The 9,731-nt window shown below is 36.8% G+C and overlaps 1 long non-coding RNA gene and 1 pseudogene across 1 annotated transcript; both read right to left on the bottom strand.

Moving 5' to 3' along the window:
• Positions 1–462: 462 nt before the first annotated feature.
• On the bottom strand, positions 463–1,409 carry LOC140498210 (ubiquitin thioesterase OTUB1-like; annotated as a pseudogene).
• A 1,370-nt stretch (positions 1,410–2,779) lies between these two features.
• On the bottom strand, positions 2,780–9,039 carry LOC140498209 (uncharacterized). Its single transcript, XR_011965025.1, has 3 exons — positions 8,955–9,039; positions 8,692–8,752; positions 2,780–3,163 (listed from the first exon to the last, which is right to left on the bottom strand). It is a non-coding gene; the product is annotated as an uncharacterized lncRNA (long non-coding RNA).
• Between the last annotated feature and the right edge of the window lie 692 nt (positions 9,040–9,731).

Genomic DNA, 9,731 nt, shown 5'->3' with positions numbered 1-9,731 from the left:
TTTGGTTGATTGTCTACCAACAGACCAGAATAGTTTTAAATTAGGGCAGAATAGAAAAAGTAAATGACATAAGACAGCTCCTTTATACACAAATTCTTCTACAGATTCACATGTTGTCTTCAAAGAAGGAATCTTTCCTAGAAAATCTGTGCTATCATGGTGACACATTGGCACCATGTCCCGGATTAGCTGGATGGTCTCTCATGACTTCATCTCCCAGCAACATGGTGTACCTTGCTGCTACTCCACCCTGCATCTGGAGCTGCCAATCTCCCTTACCTCTAAAGCTGATTTTTACTGCTTCTCGGAAAAGCAACTTGTTATTTCCTAGAGATGTTATCTACATCTTCATCTCCACTAAGCAGCCATCATTTTATGCTGTAACAAGTTACTTGCTGGGGTTTCTCCTTCAAAGAGAGTTCTATTGCATCTCCATGAATAAAACAGGCAAGGTCATGGGTGACAGGGAGGGGAAAAGGGGAGTGAAATATTATCATTTACAATCACAAAAAACCCCTGTACATAGCAGCCAGTTGTTAGCAGTTGGGAGGGGGCAGGGATAGGGGCAGCACTGACCCTGGCACTGGCCTGCAGCAGCACTTAGGGCCTGGGGAGCTGTCTCCTCTATTTATAAAGGATGATACACCTTGGGCTGGGAGCCCTCGAGGAAGACTTGGGGGTTGGTGGTGCTGCCCTCACCGCGGTCCAGGTACCCTACCTGGATGGAGACTTGGAGAACCTGCGCCAGTGCCATGGATGCGGTCCCTCTCTTCCCCCATGGGCTCCACCTCCTGTCAACTCCTTGACAATCTGTCCCCCCTCGATAAAGACTTGCTCTTGTGCTGCAGGTAGCCAGAGGTGAGCAGCCACAGGCAATCCACTAGGGACTCGGAGGCGCTCTGGTCATCCAAGGCAGCCATAGAGGTCCGCTTCTCTACCCTCTCCACCAAGGCCAGGAAGGTGTGGAAGTCTTCAGTGACGAAGTCAGCGAAGCCCTGAGGTACCAGGTCCTCCTTGCTCCTGGCACAGACAGCTTTGAACCCGTGTAGCGCCTCATGGTTCACCAGAAGAGCCTCCAGCTGTGAGCACCCAAAGGGTTGGCAGAAGCAGTTGCCATAAGGTCAGGTCTTACGGATGCAAGAGTATAGATCTTGCATGGATAGACCATGTTGTCTTCCGCCTACACCTCGTAAGGCCCTGAGAGCTCCAGGTGCTCAGACACCATCATCGGATTCTACATCGCAGTCTGCTGCTGAATTCAGTCCTACTGGGCCAGGATAGCCTCGTTGTCCAACAAACAGTTAACCCCTTCATTGTCGCTTTCTAGTGAGTCTGCGTTCTGCTTCTGAGATTCCTCTGCTGTCATCATTAAACAGCATGTGGACTGCCTAGCCAACTTGTATGCGTGCAAATACTCGACGTCTTAGGTCACTTCAGCTCGGCCCACAAAAGGAGCGCATGGCCAAAGTTCCCTTTTTCTCTAGCTTATTTGCTACCCTCCCTGAACAAAGGTAAGTCTCCTGAGACCCCTTGATAGTTAATTGTGGAGGGTAAATTTTTTCCAACTCTTGGCATTCCTCTGACAGCTTACATGATTGTATATCTATTACCTTGAAGATTTAGTACAGTTCCAAGAGAAACTTAGCAATGCTGAAAGAGACGGGGTGAGGTCTCAAGGTCTGTGCTGCTAAGCCAAGGTCCCTGTCCCTCTTTTAATAATGCCTTGCCTTTTAAATCCCATTCACTCAGGCTCTCAATTGATGGGACAACAATAAATCTCTCCCCAAGCACCACATAATGGTTACATTTTGGACCCTCCTGACTCAGAGTGAATGTAGATAATAATTGTGTTTCTTTTGGCCAGCAACCCTCAGGGTCTTCCCTTCCCACTTGGATTTTTCCCTTGCCTTACTTCTTAAACAGGTCTATTCACCAAATGGGCATTGCTTAAAAGCTTAGAAAGGTCATGGTCATGGTCTCCCACTGCATCCTGGGCCATCTCCATCCTTCCTGATCTTTATCTGGCCCTTTCTTCTCCAGAGTCATCTGGGTCCAGTACCAGATAAAGATCAGGAAGACTGGAGATGGCCCAGGATGCACTGGGAGACCATGACTTTTTTAAGCTTTGAATCCAATTAATTTGCAAATCATGTCGTCATCTTCCTGAAGTCATAGTCCTCTTTGAGAGCAAAAGACAAAACCATAATATCATCCTCAGCAGGATTATTGGTACTATCATAGATTATCACAGATTTAGAGCTGGAAGAGACCATAGATGTGTTCTAGTCTAACCCCTTCACTTCAAAGTTAAATAAATATATTGAGGTGCTAAGAAATAACTTGACAACCTGGGATTGGAACTCAGGTCCTCCAACTCCAAATCCACTGATCTTTTTATGATTTAATATTGCTTCAGTATCCTTAGCATTGACAGTATTATAATTGAATACTTCAAAGTTTGACATTTCTGCAGTGTGAATATTCCTTACACCAATGATGACCGCAACCTTTCTTTGATTTAGTAAAATTATCTTTTACAATTACTATGCCAAAAATTTCATCTCCATGTAACCAACCTAGTCATAAAGTACTATGAATTTAGCTCAGCAGATCCTTGGACAATAGCCATTCAACCCTCCTTGGCACCTTTGCAATGTTGTTGGACTAAGCAGAGCTTGGACTCTGATGATAGAACCTTTCAGTCCCCAGGGTCACCTCTATTTTACAAAAAAGTCTTTGTGTTATCATTGTCAATATTTTTATTATCATCAAAGAGGGTTAAGTTAGGAGCATAGAAGGAAGAAAAAGCTGGCGGAAGAGGTGAAAAGAAAGGGAAAGTAAGGATAGAAGAGAGGAAAGAGTATGAGTAAGAAGGCAGGAGACGGAAAGGAAAATAGAGAAGATAAGGGTGATTGGAGGAACAAAAGAGGGCAGAGTCCCCTGACTTCACTATTAGCCAGCTCCCATAAGTTAGGCTTGCTTAGCACTGGAGATATTCTGCTGCAGACTTAATGACTTGTAATGAGTACATGAGAATGCCATTAAAAACTAATTCTTCATCACCAGGCCAAATGATTTGCAAACATCTGTTAGCCTGCGGGCTCCCTCCTGGGAACAGAATTTCCAGAGGCTGAAATGTTCTCCAAGTACATGTATTGCAGACCTGAGAGAGTGAAGAAAAGGCAGTAACATCTGAGTCACTAGCATTACCCACCAGGTGATCAATTACAATGAAGGCTAAATCTTTCTTATTGACCTGCCCAGTCCAGGAACTGAAACTTTCTATATGTATGTTTCCAACAGAATTACCAGCAGAGAGATATTTCTCTGCTTTGTATCATGAGACTCAGCCAAGTTTAGGAGAAAAAAAAATCAATCTGAAATTGCATTGTTTCCATCTGAAAGAAAAGGACCCTCATTTCCTGGTTAGTGACATACCAAAATAATGATAGCTAACATTTCTAGAGCACTTTAAGGTTTCCAGAATATTCTCCTGATGACAAGGTGGTAAATTAGAAGGAACAAATAAAGGATATTCCAAAAATCTCAGTGCAGAACTTTCACAAACTTTTGGGATGCTCTTGCTTATTGTCACCATTTTATTGATGACATGAAGGACTCAAGAAGTAAATTAATCTCTAGGGTCCCTTCTAGTTCTAAATTTTGTGGCATGCCTATATGATGTCCTCAAGGCCATTCAGCTTGTAATTGTTGAAAGTTGATTTTAATAACTGCAGTAACACAACTGGAACTCCACAATGACTTATAGTTATATAGAACATCCCTTCAAATGAGTAACCCCTACATCTTGTGTGTAATCAAAACTTAATTTTTATTATCATTCTGAAGGCATAAAAATCCACTGGAAAGAAGAACTCCTTCAAAAGCATTTGGCCAAATGGAAAAAGAGGCACAAAAATTCACTGAAAAGAAAACCTCCTTAAAAGGTAGAATTGACCAAATGGAAAAGGAGGTAAAAAAGTTCACCAAAGAAAATAATTGTAGCAAATGGAAGCTAATGATTCCATGAGAAAAACAGCAAAACCAAATCAAAAGAATGAAAAGAAAAGAAAATGTGATATATCTCATTGGGAAAGCAACTAACCTAGAAAATAGATCTTGGAGAAATAATTTAAGAATTATTGAAATTATCATTTATCATAACCTGAAAGTTATGATAAAAAAGAGCCTATATGTCATAGTTTAAGAAATTATCTGGGAAAACTTCTTAAATATCCTAAAACCACAGGGCAAAATAGAAATTGAAAGAACTCACTGATCTCCTCCTGAAGGAGATACTAAATGAAAAGTCCCAGGAACATTATACCTGAATGAAGCAGATTCCAGGTCAAGGAGAAAATATTGCAAGCATCCAGAAAGAGATAATTCAGATATCAAGGAACTACAGTTGGGATAATATAAGATTTAGCAGCTTCTACATTAAAGAATTAGAGGACTTGGATATGACATTCTGGAAGGCAAAGGAACTAGGATTAAAATCAAGAATCACCTACTGAGTATAATTCTTCGAGAAAAAAATAGACATTTAATAAAAAGGAGCACTTCCAAGCATTCCTGATGAAAAGACCAAATATGAGTAGAATATGTGACTTTCAAATACAAGACTCAAGAAAAGTATAAAAAGGGAAACAGGAAAGAAAAAAATCACAAGGGACTCAGTAAGGTTCAACTATTTACATTCCTACATGGTAAGATAATTCTTGCAATTCCTAAGAATTTAATCATTTATTAGGTCAAATAGAAGGAGTGTACATAGACAGAGGGCATAGGTATGAGTTGACTACTATAGGATGAAATTTTATATAAAATATAAAAATTTATAAAAATAAAATTCTGGCATGAGAAAAAGAGATGCACTGGGAGAAGAAAAAAGAGAGAAGTAGAATGGGATAAATTATGTCACATATAGGATGTGTGAAAGAACTTTAACAATTGAGGGGAAATGGCAGAGTGGCAGGCAAATCTTATTTTAATTGGAATTGGCTCAAAGAGAGAATAAAATACACACTCGGTTAAATACAGAAATTAATCTTACCCTACAAGGAAGTAGAAGGGGAGGGGAATAAGAACAGGAAAGTGCACGATAGAAGGAAAGACAGGTTGAAGAAGGTGATAGAAGCAAAATACTTTTGAGGAGAAACAGGGTTAAAGAAGAGGTAGAGAAGAATTAACAGAGGAAAAAAGCAGGATGGAAGGAAATATCCAGTAATCATAACTTTAATTGTGAATGAGAATAACTCACTCATAAAATGGAAGCAAGTAGCATAATGGATTAAAAATCAGATTCCTACAGACAGGGAGTCTACCTGCCAAGATGAGCCCAGCAACTATATGAAAACAGTTACAAAATAGTTGTTTATAAGAAACACACTTGAAGCAGAGAGACACACAAAGAGTAAAGGTAAGGGACTGGAGCAGAATCTATTTTGCTTCAGCTAAAGGTTAAAAAAAGAGCAATCACAGCAATTGTGATCCTAGAAAAAGCAAAAGCAAAAATAGACCTAATTAAAAGAGATAAGGAGGAAAACCACATTTTGCTAAAAGGTACCATAGACAATGAAGTAATACCAATTTAGACACATACATATCAAATAGTATAGCATCCAAATTTTTAAAGGAAAAGTTCAATGAATTACAGAAGGAAATAGACAACAAAACTATACCAGTGGGAGACCTCAGCTTTACCCTCTCAGAATTAGATAAATCCAACCAAAAAAAAATAAGAAAGAAGTTTAGGAGATAAGTAGAATTTTAGAAAACTTAGATATGATAGACCTCTATAGAAAATTGAATGGAGATAGAAAGAAATGAACTTTTTTTCTAAGTGGTAAATGGCACCTACACAAAAATTTACCTTGTGTTAGGGCATAAAAAACTCCCAATAAAATGCAAAAAAGCAAAATATTAAGTGCATCTTTTTGGATCATAATGTAATAATATTATGTTTAATAAAGAGTTGTGGAAACAGATTAAAAATCAATTGAAAACAAAATAAATCTAATCCTAAAGAATGAATGTGTCAAATGACAAATCATATAAACATACATAATTTCATTAAATAAATTGGCAGCAGTGAGACAACATTCAACATTTTGTGGGCCAATCAAAGCAATATTTACGGGAAATTTTATATCTCTTCATATCAGTTAAACAGAGAAACAGCAAACCAATGAAATGTACATACAACCAAAAAAACTAGAAAAAAGAACAATAAAAATCCACAATTAAACACTAACATAAGAGTCTTGAATATCAAAGGAAAGATTAATAAAATCAAAAGCATGAAAACCATTGAACTAGTAAATAAAACTAGGTGCTCATTTTATGAAAAACAAAACACAGTAAAATACTTAAATAATTGATAAACTTGAGTGAAAAGAAAACCAAATTACCAATATCAGAAATGAAAGGTGTGAATTCACCCCCAAAGAAGAAGAAGTTAAAGTAATTATTAGGAGTTATTTTGCCTAATTATGTGCCAATAAATGGATGAATGTTTATAAAAATATACATTACCAAGATCAACAGAAGAGGAAGTAAAATAAATAACACAACTTTAGAAAAATAAATTGAACATGTCATCTTTGAGCTCCCCAAGAAAAAGTCCCCAGAAAGATTCACAAGTGAGTTCTGCCAAGCATTTAACAAACAATCATATAAACTATTTGGAAAAATAGGCAAGGAAGGTGTCCTACAAAATTGCTTTTATGTTACAAATATGATGCTGACACCAAATCAGAAGAATAAAAGCAGATCAAGAAAAGAATAGATCAATTTCCCTAATGAATATTGATCAAATATTTTGAATAAAATACTAGCAAGGAGATTTCAGAAATATATCACAAAGTTCATACACTATGATAATTTGGAAATTATACCAAGAATACAGTGGTGGTTCAATATTAGGAAAAGTCATCAGCATAATTCACCACGTTAATAACAAAAAAAAAAAATGGATGATTATCTCAATTTGGCAAAATACTCAAAACGCTAGAAAGCATGGGAATGAATGAATCTTTCCTTAATGATAAGAAGTATTTATTTAAAACCTTCGGCAAGCATCATTGGCAAAGGGAATAAGTTAGAAGTCTTTCCACTAAAGTCAGAGGTGAAGCAAGGAAACACAATTATTCAATATTGTACTAGAAATATTAGCTATAGCAATAATAAAATGTAATTGAAGAAATTAGAATGGGCAAAGGAGAAAAAAACTATCACTTTTTGCAGATGATATGATGATATGCTTGAAGAATCCTACAGAATCAACTAAAAAACTATTTGAAATAGTTAACAACTTAGGTAAAGTTGTAAGATGTAAAATAAATGCACACAAATCATCAGCATGTCTATATGTTGCCAAAACAGTTCAGCAGTAAGGGTCAGAAAGAGAAATCCCCTTTAAAATAATTGTAGACAATATAGACTCTCGGGAGTCTACCTACCAAGATAAGCCCAGGAACTACATGAACGCAATTACAAACCACTTTTCACACAAATAATGTGTGACCTAAAAAATTGGAAAAAAAAATAATTGTCCATGGGTAGGGCAAGCCAATATAATAAAAATGACAATTCTACCTAAATTAATTTACTTATTTGGCTCCAGAACAATCAGATTACCACAAATCATTTTATAGAACTAGAAAAAATAATAACAAAATTCACCTAGAAAAACAAATGGTCAAGGATATCAAGGGATAAAATGAAAAAGAAAGTAAAACAAGGTGGCTTAGCTCTACTAAAAGTGGCAATCATCAAAAGAATATGGTACTGGTCAAGAAATAGAGTAGTGGATCACTGGAATGGATTAAGTATATGATACGTAGTAGCAATGACCATAGTAATCTAATTTTTGATAATCCTAGGGATCCAAGCTTTTGATACAAGAAGTCATGGTTTGACAAATTTCTGAGAGAGCTAGGGCAGCAGGTGGCATAAGTGGATAGATTTCTGGGCCTGAAATCAGGAAAATTCATCTCACAGTGCTCTAAGACAGTTTCTAAGGACTCATGGTGAAAATTGCTATCCACCTCCAGAAAAAGAACTGATGGAGTCTGAACACAGATTAAAGCATACTTTCCAAAACATTTCTAAAAAATTTTTCTTTGTTTTTTCTTTTTGTTTGGTCTGTGTTTTCTTGCACAATATGATTAATATGGAAATATATTTTGCATTACTGTACATGGCTTTGCCTTCTCAATGAGGGGACTGGGGAAAGAGACAAAAAGAGAATTTATAACTCAAAATTTTTAAAAAAATACATTAATTTTTTACATGTACTTAGAAAAATATTAAAAATAAAAAAAATTCTTCTAAAGGAGCAAGCAGGCAAGTGATACAGTTCAGTAGATTCTGAAATCTGAGATTCTGAGAATATTCATCATTCTTGTTTCCATAAGCCAGTACATCAAAGAACCCATGACTGCCTTAGTAAGTTAATGCATAACTGTGAAAAAGTAGAAATCATTTCCTACTGGTGAAAGTCCTTGTAATTTTTGTACCCTCATTTTACATTTTCCTCATAATTTAATATTTGATGGACTCAAAAGACTTCCTCTTCTCCCATGGAATGCAGAAATATGGGCTCATTTTGTTCACTAACTTCTGGTCTCCTGGCTACATACAAACAGTGTAAAGAGGCCAAAGGAACAATAACAAATTGGGTTTTACCTTTCTTTTCAGAGCTGTTCTGCCCCATCCTTGTGCCCCTCTACGCCAATATCTTCATTTTCTATAAAACAATAGAAACATTTGTTAAATTAATCTCTGCCCTGAACTTTACTCATCCATTAGCTGAAATCCATGCCATTATGTTTCATTCAAAGACTGAAAATGCAATAAAAGAGAAAATTAAAGTGTGTTTCAGCCTCCATTAATCAACATAATGATTCCAAATGTATTAGATGTAAAAATGATGTACTAATTTAGCTTACTCTTCATTTTTACCCACAAACAAAGAAAACCAGAGTGCCTCAGGGGAACGAAAATGTTCAGTTCTCTGCATTTGAAACATCTAATGAGTCTCTGTAAACTATGTCATGGTCTCTGATCCTTGAAAAAATAGCAGCCTGTTCCCATTGACAATGCACAATGACCACATTTGTGAAAGAGCCTGTGGTCTACTTGTCAGAACCCAGTAACAGTCAAACAATGGGTCATGTGTCTGATGCCTTATTAGAATAATTCAAGTTACTGATTTCACAGATCTCATTCTTCAGCTGGTGGTGTCATCTCAGAGTTGTTGCTGCCTGCCCATAGGATTAACAACAAATGTTTGGTATGTGTATACCTAGTGTGTGCATGATACAATCTAGTGTACTTTGTGGGTATACTCCTCAAGAGTTGGGATGGTATCATCCAAATATCCATACACTAGAAGAGATAAATGAGGCAGCTAGACGGCAAAGATCAGGATAGAGATTTGGACCTCTAGTCAGGAAAATGTGAGTTCAAATCTGGTTTCAGATATTTATTAGCTATGTGACCCTGGGCAAATCACTTAACCTCTTTTTGCCTCAGTTTTCTCATCTGTTAAATGAAAATAATTATACTGCCACACTCCCAAGGTTGTGTTGAGGATAAATTGAGATAATAATGGTGAAGTGCTTCATAAATCTTAAAGTGAATGAATGGTAGCTATTATAAACAACATTACAAAATAAGAACATTAGAGAAATGTAAAATTAAGTGCTGTGTGGGGGAAGGTCATT

Source organism: Notamacropus eugenii, chromosome 4 (genome assembly GCF_028372415.1).
Source record: "Notamacropus eugenii isolate mMacEug1 chromosome 4, mMacEug1.pri_v2, whole genome shotgun sequence".
Classification (NCBI taxonomy): Eukaryota; Metazoa; Chordata; class Mammalia; order Diprotodontia; family Macropodidae; genus Notamacropus; species Notamacropus eugenii.
Note: the sequence above shows the minus strand (reverse complement) of the source record. Positions and strands in the feature narration are given on the sequence as shown.